The sequence below is a fragment of the Carassius gibelio genome, chromosome B22 (genome assembly GCF_023724105.1).
Source record: "Carassius gibelio isolate Cgi1373 ecotype wild population from Czech Republic chromosome B22, carGib1.2-hapl.c, whole genome shotgun sequence".
Classification (NCBI taxonomy): Eukaryota; Metazoa; Chordata; class Actinopteri; order Cypriniformes; family Cyprinidae; genus Carassius; species Carassius gibelio.
Window position 1 is genome coordinate 19,282,518 of NC_068417.1, and position 27,687 is coordinate 19,310,204.

The following is a 27,687-nucleotide window of genomic DNA, read 5'->3' on the forward strand; positions in this document are numbered from 1 at the left end:
GGGCGGTGCTAATGCGCAAATGGCAATTTCATTGGCTGGCGCTCAATAGTACCGTCCCTGTTTTGATTTCAGCAAATAAGTTTGACCGAACGCAGACAACGTGATTAATATTCATGAACCAAGCAGCTCATTAATCCATAGTGCATTGTATATTGTTAGTATGGTAGTAGAATTAGTAGCAGTATTATCTTTTAATAATAATTCATATGATCTATTACCATTTTTTTTTTTTTACAGAAACCCTCCATCACCAAAAATATCTTAAGCATCACCACCAGTCTTAAGTTCAGTAAAAATGACAAATAAATTCATTAAAAGTTCATTTTTACAAAAAGGCATTGTGCTACTAAATATTGCTATTATTTAGTAAAATGTCTGTGATACTGCTACTACTGTTGAAAAAAATAATAAAACTTAATTTTTCAAAGAAATAAAATAACACAATATTATTTTCCGTGTTTTGATTTTAATAGCAAATCTCCTTTATTTACCAAAAATAAAATGTGTTTAAATTTCATACATTAAAAGAAATTTGGGTGAAACTTGTTTACTGTTTTTCATAATTATATAACTTGTAGAAAAACTTTAAACACAATTATAAATAAGTATAAAAAATGGCATTGGTTTTATTTTTAGTGATAAAAAGTTTTTTATTTTTTCTTAATTAGCATATTTTTGTGTTTTGCTTTGGTACTGAAATTGGTACCGAGAACCGTGGATTTTCACTGGTATCGTTACCAATACTGAAATTTTGGTACCGTGACAACACTGATCAGAACACAATAGAACACACTTCATGGTTAATGTTGAGAGTCAGTTAGAATGAAGTGTCGTCATGAAGGCCTGCACAGCTGGTTTGAGGGCAGCATCAGCGTCTGATCTGAGTAGTTGATCTGTTCTTGCTTTTGCTGTAGTTTGATGGCACATGTGATCACAAGACGGCTGCAACTCCAATCAAAGTCAAAGTCCAATCAAAAGATCTAAAAGCGTTTGTTAGGAGGCAGTTGGTCTGCCCAGCAAGATACAGGTGGTGGTCATTTAATTAGTCATCAAAAAGTTGATTTATTTCAATAATTCCGTTTAAAAAGTGAAACTTGTATATTATGTTTATTCATTACCCACAGACTGATATATTTCAAATGTTTATTTCTTTTAATTTTGATGATTATAGCTGACACTTCATTTTGACACTTCATTTTCACTGACTCTCAACATTAACCATGAAGTGTGTTCTATTGTGGAGATCGCAGGATACTAAAGAGGAGCGACGACAGTGAAGGACGAGAGAGGACCAGGCCTGGATTTTATTTTGTGGCTTGGTTTTGTTTGTGTGCGGCAGTCGTCCGTGAGGGGCTGTCGAGCTGTTTTGCGTTTATTTTGTTATTAAAGTTTTAATTTAAATGTCCGCCGGTTCCCGCCTTCTCCTTCCAGTGACTATGAAAGTTTTTATACATCGTTACAGTTATACCTTAAGATTCTTCATAGTGCGCTAAGAGACAACGTTATCGAGAAACACAGCCCACCACTCAGCTGATCTAGTATAATTTCAGGGCTGCGTTTCTCGATAACGTTGTCTCTTAGAGTCGCTATAAAGACTCCTAACGTATAACTTAACTAAATACCATTTCTAGGAGTGTTCCCCCAACCATACCTTATAGGAAGCTGTTTAAGATATACCTTACGTGCGACTCTACCAGAAGCTGTCCGTGGCGATGGTGCTGAATCTGTTGAATGGATGAAGTGGAATAGAGTCCTGCAGGCATCAAATATAGGCCCTAGCTAGGGCTGCAGGATTAATCACATGTGATCGTCATGCGTGTCTTGTCAGTAAAGCTGGTTCTGTGATTAGCAGTAAATGTCCATCACCTGCTTTCAAATGGAGCCGTAGTTCACTGACCATATGCATATGACTATGCAATATTGCGTTCATAACCGAATGCGATTCATCTACGACAGGGGTGTCCAACCCTGTTCCTGGCGATCGACTGTCCTGCAAAGTTTGGCTCCAACCCTAATCAAACACACCTGCCTTTAATTTTTAAGTGAGCCTGAAGACCTTATTTAGTTGCTTCAGGTGTGTTTGATTAGGATTGGTGATCAACTTTGTAGGACAGTCGATCGCCAGGAGCAGGGTTGAGCACCCCTGATCTACGATTATGACGCGATGTATACTCACCACCAATGTCTGCCATGCCACTGAAAATCCAACACGAATGTGTTCTGAACTTCACTGTAGACTTCAGCCTGAGCAAGACTCTCCTGTGAACTCAGTTCAGCTCTGTACTCAAGAACAAAATCTCCTCTGAAGAACTCATCCAAGGAGAAAACTCAGCTCAGCAGTCCCTGTAACGTGAACTATTATTATTATTATTAAAGAAACTTCCTTTAAAACTGTACAACTATTTAATTTTCACACTAAAATGAAGAAGTTTGTTGTGCTACTTTTACATTATATTATACATATGCAGACTTATATATGGCTGCAGCACAGGGCTGTCATTCCATACATTTACACAAATATAGTTTATTATAGCTACATTATGAAATTTGACTGCATCAGTAAATATTATTATACTGGCAACCTATGAACCTGATATTAAGTGGCCATTATTGTTATTGGTAAATTGAATATGAATGAATATGGAAACATCTTGCCTTTATATTTATTCATAAATTTCTCTTGAAGCCCAGTCTTGTCTGTTTTGCAATAAATGTGATGCTCAACATCCTAAAGCGGTTTGGTGCGTCTTCTGCCCCTGTGTGCAGCCAGCATGCTGTCTCAATCCAGTGACTGGAAATAAATATAGAATACATGAAATACATACACATTCATACATGATATACACACGGGGAAGTCGTGGCCTAATGGTTAGAGGGTTGGACTCCCAATCGAAGGGTTGTGGGTTCTAGTCTCGGGCCGGACGGAATTGTGGGTGGGGGTAGTGCATGTACAGTTCTCTCTCCACCTTCAATACCATGACTTAGGTGCCCTTGAGCAAGGCATCGAACCCCCAACTGCTCCCCGGGCGCCGCAGCATAAATGGCTGCCCACTGCTCCGGGTGTGTGCTCACAGTGTGTGTGTGTTCACTGCTCTGTGTGTGTGCATTACGGATGGGTTAAATGCAGAGCACAAATTCTGAGTATGGGTCACCATACTTGGCTGAATGTCACTTCACTTCACTCACACATATTTATAGATTAATCAAGCTCATATATCTGAGTGAATCAAGCAGAACAGTAGAGTAGATAATGGAAGTGTATTTCTAGGGGAGTGGAGTTCTGGTTCAAAATGAAGAGGATTTCTATCTTTATGTCTACATAATACCCTGCAAACACACATTTCTAATGCTCATTTTTGACTGTCTTTGAAAACCAGGCTAGTCTCAAAATCTATTTATAAGATCTAAGAATAACAAGCATAACATTTTAATTTCACCTATAAATATCACTATGATTTAAATGGATATCTTCTCAATCAATATTAGAGATATCAAGGTTATATTTTCATGTTCTTTACATTATGTAGGATGATGTTATGTAAAAAATAAAATAATTTATCAGAAAGAAATTACTTTAGCTGAATTTTTACATGCGTGTTCACATTTCATACATAAATATAGTTCTGTGCATCTATGGTTTAAATATACAATACATATAACATGTGTCCCCAATAATCCCACTAGTAAATATCTGTTAAGTAATCAACATATTAATTATTTTAATTAGTCTATTACAGCTAATTAACAGAATATTACAATACTTTACAACACCATATTTTGTAGATAATCATAATTTATACTTAATCGTTTATTGATGAGATTATTTCACGCAACACGTGACCGTGAGAAACCATTTACTCAACCTGATTCAAGTCCTGTTGTTAATATGTCATCTAACCAGTTATATCTACTATTACACGATATTCATATTGATCAATGCCTACATTCCAAAGCAAAAAATATCTATACAACAAATCATCAAAGGAATGCGATGAAAGCTGGCATATATTGGACAAGGAAACACATTCCTAGATATATGATTATGCACTTATCAACGATATTAAAATCCTACTACCTTTAACATTTCAATTTCGTTGTCATAAATTTTAGATCAGAAGCTGTTTTATGCAGTATATGATCACAACTCACCTCTGCTCATTAATCACAGCTGTAGGTCTTTCGCGGGAAATTGAGGATAAGTGAGGTGATGTCATCGGCACTTGTCATCCGCCGACTTGTGTATGTAAATGACGTTGTGACGTTTTTGGATTGCACATTGAAGTTGTATTTCCGTCCATTTTTGTTTAAAATAAACAGCAGTAAAGCACTTACTCCTCATGAACACATTTTCCTATCATTGCTGTAAAGAGACGCCTAAAAATATAAAGCAAAAAAATAAAAATACATCACGTGCGAATAAATCTCGCATTGTGTTCTTTCAGCTGTATTGCTGACTGAACGTCACGTGACAGACAAGGATCGATTCAGTTAGCAGAGAGATCTCTTGTTAAAGCAGTTCTTTTATGATTAACATAAATCCAAGTGTAAATTAATTTATGGAATCATGCACTTTTTGTGGTAAAACAAATTTCATTTGGCTATGATACAAATGATAAATTCTAACCAATGTGGTTTGAACATTATAGTAATTTCAATTTTTTTATTATTACAAAATAAATAAACTAGCTTAATTTCTTAAAAAACACATTTAATTCTCACTGATTGATGGTTTATTACCTGTTTAACATTTTATCTGAAGGGACCACAGGATCAAACTCTATGCCTCGCTACACTCGTACGTTGAATGTGAGAAAACACGAAATAAACAAAATCTGAAATTAATTTGAATGACAGAAGTATTATGTTTAACTGTCAGATATTGTGATAATACTGTTTCCATAATTTATTTTGCCCACAGTTCTAAATGAAATGTATACCTAAAGCAGACATTCATTAATGAATAGTATGAAATATAATTTGAAGGGTTCATATGATGCGATTCCTTTCCCTTTGGTGTGTTACAAGCTCCTGGTGCAGGGGTAAGGCAAGTTCGGTCCTAGAGAGCCGCAGACCTGCAGAGTTCAGCTTCAACCCTAATCAAACACACCTGAACAAGCTCATCAATCCATTCAGTATTAATAAGGTACAGGCAGGTGAGTTTTGGAGCTGAACTGTGCAGGACTGTGGCTCTCTAGGACTGAACTTGCCTACCCCTGTCCTGGTGCATAAAGAAGATCTGTAAAGTTGCAAAGACTAAAGTCTCAAAACCAAGGAGATATTCTTTATAAAAGTTAAGATTCAGCCACATCCTCCTAAAACACCTCGTTCTACAGTAACATGCAACACATGTCTACGTCACTGTGTGAGAAGATTTGCATAACGCCGCCCATGCAAAGAAAGAAGGTGTAACGTTTATTCTCTCTGTTGCCACTGATGACGTGTCGTGGAGTCGCTGTGTGTTTCATTGTGAAAGAGAAGCAACTTTGTTTGGCCTTCCAAATGAGGACACAACTAAATCAGTGGTTAAGTTGAATTTCAACACTGTTACAGTACAGTTCAACCCAAATATTTAGATGTGTGCAGTGTATTTTATGGAGGACTGTTTCCTGTTAGTGTAGCCTACAGTGTCTGTTTCTATAAAGTGAGGCAGTTCCAACTTTGCAAGGTCTGGTGCTTCTGACTCACAGCCTGTAAATACATTTACATATTTACAGAATGTGCCACTGATGACACATTCACAAAAACGTGAGTTTTGAGCAGTGTAGAGTAAAGTAAAGTTTCTCTGACTACAAATGCCGACATGGTTTTATGTTTACGTAGTGCAATATGATTAGGAGAAACGGGTGACAAAGCATGGACACCTCTCAGTAAAGCAGCTACATCTGACCTCATAACTATGGACAATTATTTTGGAGAGACAGGAAATTGAGAGTAATCTAAAAATTCTTAATATGAAAATAACAATCCTTGAGATCATGAACTGACTGATCAACAGTATGTTTTTTAATCAAACCAATTCTGAAAAAATAAGTATTTACTCTTGTACCAAACACACTACAGTTATTCTAAATAAAAGGGTCTTGAATATTAGCAACCAGCCCTGAGAACCTGTCTATGGAGATCAGATCATATAGCTGGTGCTTTATCAGTCTTACAGTTACACATGAGAAGAAAATATAAACAGAAACATAAGCATAAACATAAACAAACAACAAAACATAACTGGAAATAAAGTTCCACAAAGACACTAGGTTCTTTCTAAACTGTTTAAGCTAATTGATCATGAAAGTGTAATTTAAAGTACTGTACTCCAAAAGATGAAGCCCCCCTTTATCATGTGTTCATTAACAAATGTTCAGTATAATGTGGATCAGACTGAGAGACAAATAATCCTGATCTGTGTAGCCACTACATCTTTTACTGTTTTATCAATAAGGAGTTTGTAATTAAGATTACACATTTCTTTCTGATCCTTAGTTATTATTAGCATACCTAGATAACATTTTTTTTTCTTTCACTGCGATATTATGGGCAAAGTATTAACTACAGTCTTTAATGGCAAAAGGTCCGCACTTTTGAATATTTAAGCATGAACCCGTCTCCCCATATCAAACTGCTCATGCAACATTACACAACATTACACACACTATAGACACTTAATCACGTAAAAGTGCATTTTTGGGATAATTGAGATTTTAAGGCCAAACACCATTTTAGTGCATGCTAAATGCTATTATATGGTCAAACAAATGAGGACGTAAAAAAAAGTCATAAATTGTCAAGGTGGCCCTCAGTTTACTGATGTGTACTCTGGTGAATGACACACACACACACACACACACACACACCTGGATCTTCGGAGAATCGCTGGAGAGAGGTAAGACACACACACACACACACACGTTTGTTTTTGTGAAAAGTGGGGACATCCCATAGGCGTAATGGTTTTTATACTGTACAAACTGTATATTATATGGCCCTACACCAACCCTACACCTAACCCTAACCCTCACAGGAAACTTTGTGCATTTTTACTTTCTCAAAAAAACTCATTCTGTATGATTTATAAGTGTTTTGAAAAATGGGGACATGGGTTATGTCCTCATAAGTCACCCTCTCCTTGTAATGCCTGTGTCATACCCATGTCATTATACAGAGTTGTGTCCTGATATGACACACAAACATGCCCACGGATCTTCGGAGAATCGCTGGAGAGAGGTAAGACACACACACACACACACACACACACACACACACACATCTTCGGAGAATCGCTGGAGAGAGGTAAGACACACACACACACACGAGTCTTCGGAGAATCGCTGGAGAGAGGTAAGACACACACACACACACACGGATCTTCGGAGAATCGGTGGAGAGAGGTAAGACACACACACACACACACACACACACAGATCTTCGGAGAATCGCTGGAGAGAGGTAAGATACACACACACGAGTCTTCGGAGAATTGCTGGAGAGAGGTAAGACACACAAACACACACACACACACGGATCTTCGGAGAATCGCTGGAGAGAGGTAAAACACACACACACACGGATCTTCGGAGAATCGCTGGAGAGAGGTAAAACACACACACACACGGATCTTCGGAGAATCGCTGGAGAGAGGTAAGAGACACACAAACACACACACACACACACACACACACACACACAGATCTTCGGAGAATCGCTGGAGAGAGGTAAGACACACACACACACAAGTCTTCGGAGAATTGCTGGAGAGAGGTAAGACACACAAACACACACAGATCTTCGGAGAATCGCTGGAGAGAGGTAAAACACACACACACACACACGGATCTTCGGAGAATCGCTGGAGAGAGGTAAAACACACACACACACACACACGGATCTTCGGAGAATCGCTGGAGAGAGGTAAGAGACACACACACACACGCGCGCGCGCGCGGATCTTCAGAGAATCGCTGGAGAGAGGTAAGTCACACACACACACACACGGATCTTCGGAGAATCGCTGGAGAGAGGTAAGTCACACACACACACACACAGATCTTCGGAGAATCGCTGGAGAGAGGTAAGTCACACACACACACACGGATCTTCGGAGAATCGCTGGAGAGAGGTAAGACACACACACACACACACACACACACTCACGGATCTTCACACACAGGTAAACAATGAGTCCGCACACCAGAAAATGCTCCTTAGCAATTTTAATCGTTGCCCACCAACGTGGTGAGCAATCATTAAAACTGCTAAGGAGCATTTTCTGGTGTGTGGACTCATTGTTTACCTTTGCAATTACTTGTCTGCCCAGCACCCAGTTTTAAGGTTTAGGATGTGCGTGCTGTACCTTTGAATTCTAAGACACACACCCACACACACACACCCACGGATCTTCGGAGAATCGCTGGAGAGAGGTAAGACACACACACACACACACACACACACACACACACAGATCTTTGGAGAATCGCTGGAGAGAGGTAAGACACACACACACGGATCTTCGGAGAATCGCTGGAGAGAGGTAAGACACACACACACACACGCGGATCTTCGGAGAATCGCTGGAGAGAGGTAAGACACACACACACACACACGGATCTTCGGAGAATCGCTGGAGAGAGGTAAGACACACACACACACGGATCTTCGGAGAATCGCTGGAGAGAGGTAAGACACACACACACACACACGCGGAGAATCGCTGGAGAGAGGTAAGACACACACACACACGGATCTTCGGAGAATCGCTGGAGAGAGGTAAGACACACACACACTCACACACACACACACGGATCTTCGGAGAATCGCTTGGAGAGAGGTAAGACAATCACACACACACACACGGATCTTTGGAGAATCGCTGGAGAGAGGTAAGACACATACACACACACACACACACACACACAGATCTTCGGAGAATCGCTGGAGAGAGGTAAGACACACACACACACACACACACAGATCTTCGGAGAATCGCTGGAGAGAGGCAAGTCACACACACACACACACACACACGGATCTTCGGAGAATCGCTGGAGAGAGGTAAGACACACACACACACACACACACACGGATCTTCGGAGAATCGCTGGAGAGAGGTAAGACACACACACACACACACACACGGATCTTCGGAGATTCACTGGAGAGAGGTAAGACACACACACAAACACAAACGGTTTAACACAAACACAAACATTAAAATGTGTATTATGAGGACAAAAGTGATTTGAGGAGGACAAACGGTTTAACACAAACACAAACATTAAAATGTTGTTTGTTATGAGGACAAAAGTGATTGAGGACAAACGGTTTAACACAAACACAAACATTAAAATGTTGTGTTTTATGAGGACAAAAGTGATCTTTGAGGACAAACGGTTTAACACAAACATTAAAATGTTGTGTATTATGAGGACAAAAGTGATTTAGGAGGACAAACGGTTTAACACAAACACAAACTTTAAAATGTTGTGTATTATGAGGACAAAAGTTATCTTTGAGGACAAACGGTTTAACACAAACACAAACATTAAAATGTTGTGTATTATGAGGACAAAAGTGATCTTTGAGGACAAACGGTTTAACACAAACATTAAAATGTTGTGTATTATGAGGACAAAAGTGATCATCAAGGACAAACGGTTTAACACAAACACAAACGTTAAAATGTTGTGTATTATGAGGACAAAAGTGATCTTTGAGGACAAACGATTTAACACAAACACAAACATTAAAATGTTGTGTATTATGAGGACAAAAGTGATCTTTGAGGACAAAGGGTTTAACACAAATATTAAAATGTTGTGTATTATGAGGACAAAAGTTATTTTTGAGGTCAAACGGTTTAACACAAACACAAACTTTAAAATGTTGTGTATTATGAGGACAAAAGTGATCTTTGAGGACAAACGGTTTAACACAAACACAAACATTAAAATGTTGTGTATTATGAGGACAAAAGTGATCTTTGAGAACAAACGGTTTAACACAAACAAAAACATTAAAATGTTGCGTATTATGAGGACAAAAGTGATTGAGGACAAACGGTTTAACAGAAACATTAAAATGTTGTGTATTATGAGGACAAAAGTGATCTTTGAGGACAAACGGTTTAACACAAACACAAACTTTAAAATGTTGTAAATTAGGAGGACAAAAGTGATCTTTGAGGACAAACGGTTTAACACAAACACAAACATTAAAATGTTGTGTTTTATAAGGAAAAAAGTGATCTTTGAGGACAAACGGTTTAACACAAACATTAAAATGTTGTGTATTATGAGGACAAAAGTGATTTAGGAGGACAAACGGTTTAACACAAACATTAAAATGTTGTGTATTATGAGGACAAAAGTGATCTTTGAGGTCAAACGGTTTAACACAAACACAAACTTTAAAATGTTGTGTATTATGAGGACAAAAGTGATCTTTGAGGACAAACGGTTTAACACAAACACAAACATTAAAATGTTGTGTATTATGAAGACAAAAGTGATCACTGAGGACAAACGGTTTAACACAAACACAAACATTAAAATGTTGTGTATTATGAGGACAAAAGTGGTCATTGAGGACAAACGGTTTAACACAAACACAAACTTTAAAATGTTGTGTATTATGAGGATAAAAGTGATCTTTGAGGACAAACGATTTAACACAAACACAAACTTTAAAATGTTGTGTATTATGAGGACAAAAGTGATCTTTGAGGTCAAACGGTTTAACACAAACACAAACTTTAAAATGTTGTGTATTATGAGGACAAAAGTGATCTTTGAGGACAAACGGTTTAACACAAACACAAACATTAAAATGTTGTGTATTATGAGGACAAAAGCGATCTTTGAGGACAAACGGTTTAACACAAACACAAACATTAAAATGTTGTGTATTATGAGGACAAAAGTGATTAAGGAGGACAAACGGTTTTACACAAACAGATTTTAAAATGTTGTGTTTTATGAGGACAAAAGTGATCTTTGAGGACAAACGGTTTAACACAAAAACAAACATTAAAATGTTGCGTATTATGTGGACAAAAGTGATCTTTGAGGACAAACGGTTTAACACAAACACAAACTTTAAAATGTTGAGTATTATGAGGACAAAAGTGATCTTTGAGGACAAACGGTTTAACACAAACATTAAAATGTTGTGTATTATGAGGACAAAAGTGATCATCGAGGACAAACGGTTTAACACAAACACAAACGTTAAAATGTTGTGTATTATGAGGACAAAAGTGATCTTTGAGGACAAACGATTTAACACAAACACAAACATTAAAATGTTGTGTATTATGAGGACAAAAGTGATCTTTGAGGACAAAGGGTTTAACACAAATATTAAAATGTTGTGTATTATGAGGACAAAAGTGATCTTTGAGGTCAAACGGTTTAACACAAAAACAAACTTTAAAATGTTGTGTATTATGAGGACAAAAGTGATCTTTGAGGACAAACGGTTTAACACAAACACAAACATTAAAATGTTGTGTATTATGAGGACAAAAGTGATTAAGGAGGACAAACGGTTTTACACAAACACAGATTTTAAAATGTTGTGTTTTATGAGGACAAAAGTGATCTTTGAGGACAAACGGTTTAACACAAAAACAAACATTAAAATGTTGCGTATTATGTGGACAAAAGTGATCTTTGAGGACAAACGGTTTAACACAAACACAAACTTTAAAATGTTGAGTATTATGAGGACAAAAGTGATCTTTGAGGACAAACGGTTTAACACAAACACAAACTTTAAAATGTTGTGTATTATGAGGACAAAAGTGATCTTTGAGGACAAACCGTTTAACACAAACATTAAAATGTTGTGTATTATGAGGACAAAAGTGATCATCGAGGACAAACGGTTTAACACAAACACAAACGTTAAAATGTTGTGTATTATGAGGACAAAAGTGATCTTTGAGGACAAACGATTTAACACAAACACAAACATTAAAATGTTGTGTATTATGAGGACAAAAGTGATCTTTGAGGACAAAGGGTTTAACACAAATATTAAAATGTGTATTATGAGGACAAAAGTGATCTTTGAGGACAAAGGGTTTAACACAAATATTAAAATGTGTATTATGAGGACAAAAGTTATTTTTGAGGTCAAACGGTTTAACACAAACACAAACTTTAAATGTTGTGTATTATGAGGACAAAAGTGATCTTTGAGGACAAACAGTTTAACACAAACACAAACTTTAAAATGTTGTGTATTATGAGGACAAAACTGATCTTTGAGGACAAACGGTTTAACACAAACACAAACATTAAAATGTTGTGTATTATGAGGACAAAAGTTATCATTGAGGACAAGCGGTTTAACACAAACACAAACTTTAAAATGTTGTGTATTATAAGGACAAAAGTGATCTTTGAGGACAAACGGTTTAACACAAACACAAACTTTAAAATGATGAGTATTATGAGGACAAAAGTGATTAAGGAGGACAAACGGTTTAACACAAACACAAACATTAAAATGTTGTGTATTATGAGGACAAAAGTGATCTTTGAGGACAAACGGTTTAACACAAACATTAAAATTTTGCGTATTATGAGGACAAAAGTGATTGAGGAAAAACGGTTTAACAAAAACATTAAAATGTGTATTATGAGGACAACATTGATTTAGGAGGACAAACGGTTTAACACAAACACAAACTTTACAATGTTTTGTATTATGAGGACAGAAGTGATCTTTGAGGACAAACGGTTTAACACAAACATTAAAATGTTGTGTATTATGAAGACAAAAGTGATCATTGAGGACAAACTGTTTAACACAAACATTAAAATGTTGTGTTATATGAGGACAAAAGCGATCTTTGAGGACAAACGGTTTAACACAAAAACAAACATTAAAATGTTGCGTATTATGTGGACAAAAGTGATCTTTGAGGACAAAAGGTTTAACACAAACACAAACATTAAAATGTTGTGTATTATGAGGACACAAGTGATCTTTGAGGTCAAACGGTTTAACACAAACACAAACTTTAAAATGTTGTGTATTATGAGGACAAAAGTGATCTTTGAGGACAAACGGTTTAACACAAACACAAACATTAAATTGTTGTGTATTATGAGGACAAAAGTGATCATTGAGGACAAACGGTTTAACACAAACATTAAAATGTTGTGTTTTATGAGGACAAAAGCGATCTTTGAGGACAAACGGTTTAACACAAAAACAAACATTAAAATGTTGCGTATTATGTGGACAAAAGTGATCTTTGAGGACAAAAGGTTTAACACAAACACAAACTTTAAAATGTTGAGTATTATGAGGACAAAAGTGATTTAGGAGGACAAAGGGTTTAACACAAACACAAACATTAAAATGTTGTGTATTATGAGGACACAAGTGATCTTTGAGGTCAAACGGTTTAACACAAACACAAACTTTAAAATGTTGTGTATTATGAGGACAAAAGTGATCTTTGAGGACAAACGGTTTAACACAAACACAAACATTAAATTGTTGTGTATTATGAGGACAAAAGTGATCTTTGAGGTCAAACGGTTTAACACAAACATTAAAATGTTGTGTATTATGAGGACAACATTGATTTAGGAGGACAAATGGTTTAACACAAACCCAAACATTAAAATGTTGTTTATTATGAGGACAAAAGTGATCTTTGAGGTCAAACGGTTTAACACAAACACAAACTTTAAAATTTTGTGTATAATGAGGACAAAAGTGATCTTTGAGGACAAACGGTTTAACACAAACACAAACATTAAAATGTTGTTTTATGAGGACAAAAGCGATCTTTGAGGAAAACGGTTTAACACAAGCACAAACATTAAAATGTTGTGTATTATGAGGACAAAACTGATTAAGGAGGAAAAACGGTTTTACACAAACACAGATTTTAAAATGTTGTGTTTTATGAGGACAAAAGTGATCTTTGAGGACAAACGGTTTAACACAAAAACAAACATTAAAATGTTGCGTATTATGTGGACAAAAGTGATCTTTGAGGACAAACGGTTTAACACAAACATTAAAATGTTGAGTATTATGAGGACAAAAGTGATTTTTTGAAGACAAACGGTTTAACACAAACTTTAAAATGTTGTGTATTATGAGGACAAAAGTGATCTTTGAGGACAAACGGTTTAACACAAACACAAACATTAAAATGTTGTGTATTATGAGGACAAAAGTGATCATTGAGGACAAACGGTTTACCACAAACACAAACATTAAATTGTTGTGTATTATGAGGACAAAAGTGATCATTGAGGACAAACGGTTTAACACAAACATTAAAATGTTGTGTTTTATGAGGACAAAAGCGATCTTTGAGGACAAACGGTTTAACACAAGCACAAACATTAAAATGTTGTGTATTATGAGGACAAAACTGATTAAGGAGGAAAAACGGTTTTACACAAACACAGATTTTAAAATGTTGTGTTTTATGAGGACAAAAGTGATCTTTGAGGACAAACGGTTTAACACAAAAACAAACATTAAAATGTTGCGTATTATGTGGACAAAAGTGATCTTTGAGGACAAAAGGTTTAACACAAACACAAACTTTAAAATGTTGAGTATTATGAGGACAAAAGTGATTTAGGAGGACAAAGGGTTTAACACAAACACAAACATTAAAATGTTGTGTATTATGAGGACACAAGTGATCTTTGAGGTCAAACGGTTTAACACAAACACAAACTTTAAAATGTTGTGTATTATGAGGACAAAAGTGATCTTTGAGGACAAACGGTTTAACACAAACACAAACATTAAATTGTTGTGTATTATGAGGACAAAAGTGATCTTTGAGGTCAAACGGTTTAACACAAACATTAAAATGTTGTGTATTATGAGGACAACATTGATTTAGGAGGACAAATGGTTTAACACAAACCCAAACATTAAAATGTTGTGTATTATGAGGACAAAAGTGATCTTTGAGGTCAAACGGTTTAACACAAACACAAACTTTAAAATTTTGTGTATAATGAGGACAAAAGTGATCTTTGAGGACAAACGGTTTAACACAAACACAAACATTAAAATGTTGTGTTTTATGAGGACAAAAGCGATCTTTGAGGAAAACGGTTTAACACAAGCACAAACATTAAAATGTTGTGTATTATGAGGACAAAACTGATTAAGGAGGAAAAACGGTTTTACACAAACACAGATTTTAAAATGTTGTGTTTTATGAGGACAAAAGTGATCTTTGAAGACAAACGGTTTAACACAAACTTTAAAATGTTGTGTATTATGAGGACAAAAGTGATCTTTGAGGACAAACGGTTTAACACAAACACAAACATTAAAATGTTGTGTATTATGAGGACAAAAGTGATCATTGAGGACAAACGGTTTAACACAAACACAAACGTTAAAATGTTGTGTATTATGAGGACAAAAGTGATCATTGAAGACAAACGGTTTAACACAAACACAAACATTAAAATGTTGCGTATTATGTGGACAAAAGTGATCTTTGAGGACAAACGGTTTAACACAAACACACACATTAAAATGTTGCGTATTATGTGGACAAAAGTGATATTTGAGGACAAATAGTTTAACACAAACACAAACTTTAAAATGTTGAGTATTATGAGGACAAAACTGATTAAGGAGGAAAAACGGTTTTACACAAACACAGATTTTAAAATGTTGTGTTTTATGAGGACAAAAGTGATCTTTGATGACAAACGGTTTAACACAAAAACAAACATTAAAATGTTGCGTATTATGTGGACAAAAGTGATCTTTGAGGACAAACGGTTTAACACAAACATTAAAATTTTGAGTATTATGAGGACAAAAGTGATCTTTGAGGACAAACGGTTTAACACAAACACAAACTTTAAAATGTTGTGTATTATGAGGACAAAAGTGATCTTTGAGGACAAACGGTTTAACACAAAAACAAACATTAAAATGTTGCGTATTATGTGGACAAAAGTGATCTTTGACGACAAATAGTTTAACACAAACACAAACTTTAAAATGTTGAGTATTATGAGGACAAAAGTGATTTAGGAGGACAAAGGGTTCAACACAAACACAAACATTAAAATGTTGTGTATTATGAGGACAAAAGTGATCTTTGAGGTCAAACGGTTTAACACAAACACAAACTTTAAAATGTTTTGTATTATGAGGACAAAAGTGATCTTTGAGGACAAACACACACACGGATATTCAGACAATCGCTGGAGAGAGGTAAGACACACACACACACACACACGGATCTTCGGAGAATGGCTGCAGAGAGGTAAGACACACACACACACACACACACACACAGATCTTCGGAGAATCGCTGGAGAGAGGTAAGACACACACACACACACTGATCTTCGGAGAAGCGCTGGAGAGAGGTAAGACACACACACAGATCTTCGGAGAATCGCTGGAGAGAGGTAAGACTCACACACGGATCTTCGGAGAATCGCTGGAGAGAGGTAAGACACACACACACACACACACACACACGGATCTTCGGAGAATCGCTGGAGAGAGGTAAGACACACACATACACTCACACACACACACACACACACAGATCTTCGGAGAATCGCTGGAGAGAGGTAAGACACACACACACACACAGACTGATCTTCGGAGAATCGCTGGAGAGAGGTAAGACACACACACACACACACACACACACACACACACACACGGATCTTCGGAGAATCGCTGGAGAGGTAAGACACACACACACACACACACTGATCTTCGGAGAATCTCTGGAGAGAGGTAAGACACACACACACACACACACGGATCTTTGGAGAATCGCTGGAGAGAGGTAAGACACACACACACACACACACTGATCTTCGGAGAATCGCTGGAGAGAGGTAAGACACACACACACACACACACGGATCTTCGGAGAATTGCTGGAGAGAGGTAAGACACACACACACACACACTGATCTACGGAGAAGCGCTGGAGAGAGGTAAGACACACACACACACACACAAACTGATCTTCGGAGAATCTCTGAAGAGAGGTAAGACACACACACACACACTGATCTTCGGAGAATTTCTGGAGAGAGGTAAGACACACACACACACACGGATCTTCGGAGAATTGCTGGGGAGAGGTAAAACACACACACACACACACTGATCTTCGGAGAAGCGCTGGAGAGAGGTAAGACACTCACACACACACGGATCTTCGGAGAATCGCTGGAGAGAGGTAAGACACACACACACACACACACACTGATCTTCGGAGAATCTCTGGAGAGAGGTAAGACACACACACACACACACACGGATCTTTGGAGAATCGCTGGAGAGAGGTAAGACACACACACAGACACACACTGATCTTCGGAGAATCTCTGGAGAGAGGTAAGACACACACACACACACACACGGATCTTTGGAGAATCGCTGGAGAGAGGTAAGACACACACACACACACACACACACACACTGATCTTCGGAGAATCGCTGGAGAGAGGTAAGACACACACACACACACACGGATCTTCGGAGAATTGCTGGAGAGAGGTAAGACACACACACACACACACTGATCTACGGAGAAGCGCTGGAGAGAGGTAAGACACACACACACACACACAAACTGATCTTCGGAGAATCTCTGAAGAGAGGTAAGACACACACACACACACTGATCTTCGGAGAATTTCGGGAGAGAGGTAAGACACACACACACACACACTGATCTTCGGAGAATCTCTGAAGAGAGGTAAGACACACACACACACACGGATCTTCGGAGAATTGCTGGGGAGAGGTAAGACACACACACACACACACTGATCTTCGGAGAAGCGCTGGAGAGAGGTAAGACACTCACACACACACGGATCTTCGGAGAATCGCTGGAGAGAGGTAAGACACACACACACACACACAAACACAGATCTTCGGAGAATCGCTGGAGAGAGGTAAGACACACACACTCACTGATCTTCGGAGAAGCGCTGAAGAGAGGTAAGACACACACACACACGGATCTTCGGAGAATTGCTGGAGAGAGGTAAGACACACACACACACACACACACACACACTGATCTTCGGAGAAGCGCTGGAGAGAGGTAAGACACACACACACACACACACACACCTTCGGAGAATCGCTGGAGAGAGGTAAGACACACACACACACACACGGATCTTCGGACAATCGCTGGAGAGAGGTAAGACACACACTCACACACACACACACAAACACGGATCTTCGGAGAATCGCTGGAGAGAGGTAAGACACACACACACACCTTCGGAGAATCGCTGGAGAGAGGTAAGACACACACACACACACACACGGATCTTCGGAGAATCGCTGGAGAGAGGTAAGACACACACACACACTGATCTTCGGAGAATCGCTGGAGAGAGGTAAGACACACACACACACACACCTTCGGAGAATCGCTGGAGAGAGGTAAGACACACACACACACACACACACACGGATCTTCGGAGAATCGCTGGAGAAGTAAGACACACACACACACACACACACTGATCTTCGGAGAATCTCTGGAGAGAGGTAAGACACACACACACACACACACAGATCTTCGGAGAATCATTGGAGAGAGGTAAGACAAACACACACACACACACACACGGATCTTCGGAGAATCGCTGGAGAGAGGTAAGACACACACACACACACACACTGATCTTCGGAGAATCGCTGGAGAGAGGTAAGACACACACACACACACACGGATCTTCGGAGAATTGCTGGAGAGAGGTAAGACACACACACACACACACACACTGATCTTCGGAGAAGCGCTGGAGAGAGGTAAGACACACACACACTGATCTTCGGAGAATCGCTGAAGAGAGGTAAGACACACACACACACACACACTGATCTTCGGAGAATCGCTGGAGAGAGGTAAGACACACACACACACCTTCGGAGAATCGCTGGAGAGAGGTAAGACACACACACACACACACGGATCTTCAGAGAATCGCTGGAGAGAGGTAAGACACACATACACACTGATCTTCGGAGAATCGCTGGAGAGAGGTAAGACACACACACACACACACACACACCTTCGGAGAATCGCTGGAGAGAGGTAAGACACACACACACACACACACACACACACGGATCTTCGGAGAATCGCTGGAGAGGTAAGACACACACACACACACTGATCTTCGGAGAATCTCTGGAGAGAGGTAAGACACACACACACACACACACAGATCTTCGGAGAATCGTTGGAGAGAGGTAAGACACACACACACACACACGGATCTTCGGAGAATCGCTGGAGAGAGGTAAGACACTCACACACACACACACCTTCGGAGAATCGCTGGAGAGAGGTAAGACACACACACACACACACACACACACACACGGATCTTCGGAGAATCGCTGGAGAAAGGTAAGACACACACACACACACGGATCTTCGGAGAATCGCTGGAGAGAGGTAAGACAAACACTCACACACACAAACACGGATCTTCGGAGAATCGCTGGAGAGAGGTAAGACACACACACACACCTTCGGAGAATCGCTGGAGAGAGGTAAGACACACACACACACACTGATCTTCGGAGAATCGCTGGAGAGAGGTAAGACACACACACACACACACCTTCGGAGAATCGCTGGAGAGAGGTAAGACACACACACACACACACACGGATCTTCGGAGAATCGCTGGAGAGGTAAGACACACACACACACACACACACTGATCTTCGGAGAATCTCTGGAGAGAGGTAAGACACACACACACACACACACGGATCTTCGGAGAATCGCTGGAGAGAGGTAAGACACACACACACACACACACACACACACACACTGATCTTCGGAGAATCGCTGGAGAGAGGTAAGACACACACACAAACACACGTGGATCTTCGGAGAATTGCTGGAGAGAGGTAAGACACACACACACACACACTGATCTACGGAGAAGCGCTGGAGAGAGGTAAGACACACACACACAAACTGATCTTCGGAGAATCTCTGAAGAGAGGTAAGACACACACACACACACTGATCTTCGGAGAATTTCTGGAGAGAGGTAAGACACACACACACACACACACACACACACACACGGATCTTCGGAGAATTGCTGGGGAGAGGTAAGACACACACACACACACACTGATCTTCGGAGAAGCGCTGGAGAGAGGTAAGACACTCACACACACACGGATCTTCGGAGAATCGCTGGAGAGAGGTAAGACACACACACACACGGATCTTCGGAGAATCGCTGGAGAGAGGTAAGACACACACACACACACTGATCTTCGGAGAATCGCTGGAGAGAGGTAAGACACACACACACACACACACGGATCTTCGGAGAATCGCTGGAGAAGTAAGACACACACACACACACACACACTGATCTTCGGAGAATCTCTGGAGAGAGGTAAGACACACACACACACACACACAGATCTTCGGAGAATCATTGGAGAGAGGTAAGACAAACACACACACACACACACACGGATCTTCGGAGAATCGCTGGAGAGAGGTAAGACACACACACACACACACACTGATCTTCGGAGAATCGCTGGAGAGAGGTAAGACACACACACACACACACGGATCTTCGGAGAATTGCTGGAGAGAGGTAAGACACACACACACACACACACACTGATCTTCGGAGAAGCGCTGGAGAGAGGTAAGACACACACACACTGATCTTCGGAGAATCGCTGAAGAGAGGTAAGACACACACACACACACACACTGATCTTCGGAGAATCGCTGGAGAGAGGTAAGACACACACACACACCTTCGGAGAATCGCTGGAGAGAGGTAAGACACACACACGGATCTTCAGAGAATCGCTGGAGAGAGGTAAGACACACATACACACTGATCTTCGGAGAATCGCTGGAGAGAGGTAAGACACACACACACACACACACACACCTTCGGAGAATCGCTGGAGAGAGGTAAGACACACACACACACACACACACACACACGGATCTTCGGAGAATCGCTGGAGAGGTAAGACACACACACACACACTGATCTTCGGAGAATCTCTGGAGAGAGGTAAGACACACACACACACACACACAGATCTTCGGAGAATCGTTGGAGAGAGGTAAGACACACACACACACACACGGATCTTCGGAGAATCGCTGGAGAGAGGTAAGACACACACACACACACACACCTTCGGAGAATCGCTGGAGAGAGGTAAGACACACACACACACACACACACACACACACGGATCTTCGGAGAATCGCTGGAGAAAGGTAAGACACACACACACACACGGATCTTCGGAGAATCGCTGGAGAGAGGTAAGACAAACACTCACACACACAAACACGGATCTTCGGAGAATCGCTGGAGAGAGGTAAGACACACACACACACCTTCGGAGAATCGCTGGAGAGAGGTAAGACACACACACACACACTGATCTTCGGAGAATCGCTGGAGAGAGGTAAGACACACACACACACACACCTTCGGAGAATCGCTGGAGAGAGGTAAGACACACACACACACACACACGGATCTTCGGAGAATCGCTGGAGAGGTAAGACACACACACACACACACACACTGATCTTCGGAGAATCTCTGGAGAGAGGTAAGACACACACACACACACACACGGATCTTCGGAGAATCGCTGGAGAGAGGTAAGACACACACACACACACACACACACACACACACTGATCTTCGGAGAATCGCTGGAGAGAGGTAAGACACACACACAAACACACGTGGATCTTCGGAGAATTGCTGGAGAGAGGTAAGACACACACACACACACACTGATCTACGGAGAAGCGCTGGAGAGAGGTAAGACACACACACACAAACTGATCTTCGGAGAATCTCTGAAGAGAGGTAAGACACACACACACACACTGATCTTCGGAGAATTTCTGGAGAGAGGTAAGACACACACACACACACACACACACACACACACGGATCTTCGGAGAATTGCTGGGGAGAGGTAAGACACACACACACACACACTGATCTTCGGAGAAGCGCTGGAGAGAGGTAAGACACTCACACACACACGGATCTTCGGAGAATCGCTGGAGAGAGGTAAGACACACACACACACGGATCTTCGGAGAATCGCTGGAGAGAGGTAAGACACACACACACACACACACGGATCTTCGGAGAATCGCTGGAGAGGTAAGACACACACACACACACACTGATCTTCGGAGAATCTCTGGAGAGAGGTAAGACACACACACACACACACACGGATCTTCGGAGAATCGCTGGAGAGAGGTAAGACACACACACACACACACACCTTCGGAGAATCGCTGGAGAGAGGTAAGACACACACACACACACACACACACACACACGGATCTTCGGAGAATCGCTGGAGAGAGGTAAGACACACACACACACACACACCTTCGGAGAATCGCTGGAGAGAGGTAAGACACACACACACACACACACACACACACACGGATCTTCGGAGAATCGCTGGAGAAAGGTAAGACACACACACACACACGGATCTTCGGAGAATCGCTGGAGAGAGGTAAGACAAACACTCACACACACAAACACGGATCTTCGGAGAATCGCTGGAGAGAGGTAAGACACACACACACACCTTCGGAGAATCGCTGGAGAGAGGTAAGACACACACACACACACTGATCTTCGGAGAATCGCTGGAGAGAGGTAAGACACACACACACACACACCTTCGGAGAATCGCTGGAGAGAGGTAAGACACACACACACACACACACGGATCTTCGGAGAATCGCTGGAGAGGTAAGACACACACACACACACACACACTGATCTTCGGAGAATCTCTGGAGAGAGGTAAGACACACACACACACACACACGGATCTTCGGAGACTCGCTGGAGAGAGGTAAGACACACACACACACACACACACACACTGATCTTCGGAGAATCGCTGGAGAGAGGTAAGACACATACACAAACACACGTGGATCTTCGGAGAATTGCTGGAGAGAGGTAAGACACACACACACACACACTGATCTACGGAGAAGCGCTGGAGAGAGGTAAGACACACACACACAAACTGATCTTCGGAGAATCTCTGAAGAGAGGTAAGACACACACACACACACTGATCTTCGGAGAATTTCTGGAGAGAGGTAAGACACACACACACACACACACGGATCTTCGGAGAATTGCTGGGGAGAGGTAAGACACACACACACACACACTGATCTTCGGAGAAGCGCTGGAGAGAGGTAAGACACTCACACACACACGGATCTTCGGAGAATCGCTGGAGAGAGGTAAGACACACACACACACGGATCTTCGGAGAATCGCTGGAGAGAGGTAAGACACACACACACACACTGATCTTCGGAGAATCGCTGGAGAGAGGTAAGACACACACACACACACACACCTTCGGAGAATCGCTGGAGAGAGGTAAGACACACACACACACACACACGGATCTTCGGAGAATCGCTGGAGAGGTAAGACACACACACACACACACACGGATCTTCGGAGAATCGCTGGAGAGAGGTAAGACACACACACACACACACACACACACACACACACACTGATCTTCGGAGAATCGCTGGAGAGAGGTAAGACACACACACACACGGATCTTCGGAGAATTGCTGGAGAGAGGTAAGACACACACACACACACACTGATCTACGGAGAAGCGCTGGAGAGAGGTAAGACACACACACACACACACAAACTGATCTTCGGAGAATCTCTGAAGAGAGGTAAGACACACACACACACACTGATCTTCGGAGAATTTCTGGAGAGAGGTAAGACACACACACACACACACACACACGGATCTTCGGAGAATTGCTGGGGAGAGGTAAGACACACACACACACACACACTGATCTTCGGAGAAGCGCTGGAGAGAGGTAAGACACTCACACACACACGGATCTTCGGAGAATCGCTGGAGAGAGGTAAGACACACACACACACGGATCTTCGGAGAATCGCTGGAGAGAGGTAAGACACACACACACACAAACACGGATCTTCGGAGAATCGCTGGAGAGAGGTAAGACACACACACACACTGATCTTCGGAGAAGCGCTGAAGAGAGGTAAGACACACACACACACACACACACACACACGGATCTTCGGAGAATTGCTGGAGAGAGGTAAGACACACACACACACACACACACACACACACACTGATCTTCGGAGAAGCGCTGGAGAGCGGTAAGACACACACACACACACACACACACCTTCGGAGAATCGCTGGAGAGAGGTAAGACACACACACACACACACACACACACACACACACGGATCTTCGGACAATCGCTGGAGAGAGGTAAGACACACACTCACACACACACACACAAACACGGATCTTCGGAGAATCGCTGGAGAGAGGTAAGACACACACACACACCTTCGGAGAATCGCTGGAGAGAGGTAAGACACACACACACACACACACACGGATCTTCGGAGAATCGCTGGAGAGAGGTAAGACACACACACACACTGATCTTCGGAGAATCGCTGGAGAGAGGTAAGACACACACACACACACACACCTTCGGAGAATCGCTGGAGAGAGGTAACACACACACACACACACACACACACACACACACACACACGGGTCTTCGGAGAATCGCTGGAGAGGTAAGACACACACACACACACACACTGATCTTCGGAGAATCTCTGGAGAGAGGTAAGACACACACACACACACACACACACACACTGATCTTCGGAGAATCGCTGGAGAGAGGTAAGACACACACACACACAGATCTTCGGAGAATCGTTGGAGAGAGGTAAGACACACACACACACACACACGGATCTTCGGAGAATCGCTGGAGAGAGGTAAGACACACACACACACACACACACACACACACACACACACACTGATCTTCGGAGAATCGCTGGAGAGAGGTAAGACACACACACACACACACACGGATCTTCGGAGAATTGCTGGAGAGAGGTAAGACACACACACACACACACTGATCTTCGGAGAAGCGCTGGAGAGAGGTAAGACACACACACACAGATCTTCGGAGAATCGCTGGAGAGAGGTAAGACACACACACACACACACACACACACACAAACTGATCTTCGGAGAATCGCTGAAGAGAGGTAAGACACTCACACACACACACACACACGGATCTTCGGAGAATCGCTGGAGAGAGGTAAGACACACACACACAAACACGGATCTTCGGAGAATGGCTGGAGAGAGGTAAGACACACACACACACACACACTGATCTTCGGAGAAGCGCTGAAGAGAGGTAAGACACACACACACACACACGGATCTTCGGAGAATTGCTGGAGAGAGGTAAGACACACACACACACACACACACACACTGATCTTCGGAGAAGCACTGGAGAGAGGTAAGACACACACACACACACACACGGATCTTCGGAGAATCGCTGGACAGAGGTAAGACACACACTCACACACACACACACACCTTCGGAGAATCGCTGGAGAGAGGTAAGACACACACACACACTGATCTTCGGAGAATCGCTGGAGAGAGGTAAGACACACACACACACACACACGGATCTTCGGAGAATCGCTGGAGAGGTAAGACACACAGACACACACACACTGATCTTCGGAGAATCGCTGGAGAGAGGTAAGACACACACTCACACACACACACACAAACATGGATCTTCGGAGAATCGCTGGAGAGAGGTAAGACACACACTCACACACACACACACAAACACGGATCTTCGGAGAATCGCTGGAGAGAGGTAAGACACACACACACCTTCGGAGAATCGCTGGAGAGAGGTAAGACACACACACACTCACACACACACACACACACGGATCTTCGGAGAATCGCTGGAGACAGGTAAGACCCACACACACTCACACTCACACACACACACACACACACACGGATCTTCGGAGAATCGCTGGAGAGAGGTAAGACACACACACACACACACACAGATCTTCGGAGAATCGTTGGAGAGAGGTAAGACAAACACACACACACACACACACGGATCTTCGGAGAATCGCTGGAGAGAGGTAAGACACACACACACACACACACTGATCTTCGGAGAATCGCTGGAGAGAGGTAAGACACACACACACACACACGGATCTTCGGAGAATTGCTGGAGAGAGGTAAGACACACACACACACACACACACTGATCTTCGGAGAAGCGCTGGAGAGAGGTAAGACACACACACACTGATCTTCGGAGAATCGCTGAAGAGAGGTAAGACACACACACACACACACACTGATCTTCGGAGAATCGCTGGAGAGAGGTAAGACACACACACACACCTTCGGAGAATCGCTGGAGAGAGGTAAGACACACACACACACACACGGATCTTCAGAGAATCGCTGGAGAGAGGTAAGACACACATACACACTGATCTTCGGAGAATCGCTGGAGAGAGGTAAGACACACACACACACACACACACACCTTCGGAGAATCGCTGGAGAGAGGTAAGACACACACACACACACACACACACACACACGGATCTTCGGAGAATCGCTGGAGAGGTAAGACACACACACACACACTGATCTTCGGAGAATCTCTGGAGAGAGGTAAGACACACACACACACACACACAGATCTTCGGAGAATCGTTGGAGAGAGGTAAGACACACACACACACACACGGATCTTCGGAGAATCGCTGGAGAGAGGTAAGACACACACACACACACACACCTTCGGAGAATCGCTGGAGAGAGGTAAGACACACACACACACACACACACACACACACGGATCTTCGGAGAATCGCTGGAGAAAGGTAAGACACACACACACACACGGATCTTCGGAGAATCGCTGGAGAGAGGTAAGACAAACACTCACACACACAAACACGGATCTTCGGAGAATCGCTGGAGAGAGGTAAGACACACACACACACCTTCGGAGAATCGCTGGAGAGAGGTAAGACACACACACACACACTGATCTTCGGAGAATCGCTGGAGAGAGGTAAGACACACACACACACACACCTTCGGAGAATCGCTGGAGAGAGGTAAGACACACACACACACACACACGGATCTTCGGAGAATCGCTGGAGAGGTAAGACACACACACACACACACACACTGATCTTCGGAGAATCGCTGGAGAGAGGTAAGACACACACACACACATACACACCTTCGGAGAATCGCTGGAGAGAGGTAAGACACACAAACACACACACACACGGATCTTCGGAGAATCGCTGGAGAGAGGTAAGACACACACACACACACACACACACACACAGATCTTCGGAGAATCGCTGGGGAGAGGTAAGACACACACACACACACTGATCTTCGGAGAAGCGCTGGAGAGAGGTAAGACACTCACACACACACACACACGGATCTTCGGAGAATCGCTGGAGAGAGGTAAGACACACACACACACGGATCTTCGGAGAATCGCTGGAGAGAGGTAAGACACACACACACAAACACGGATCTTCGGAGAATCGCTGGAGAGAGGTAAGACACACACACACACACACACACTGATCTTCGGAGAAGCGCTGAAGAGAGGTAAGACACACACACGGATCTTCGGAGAATTGC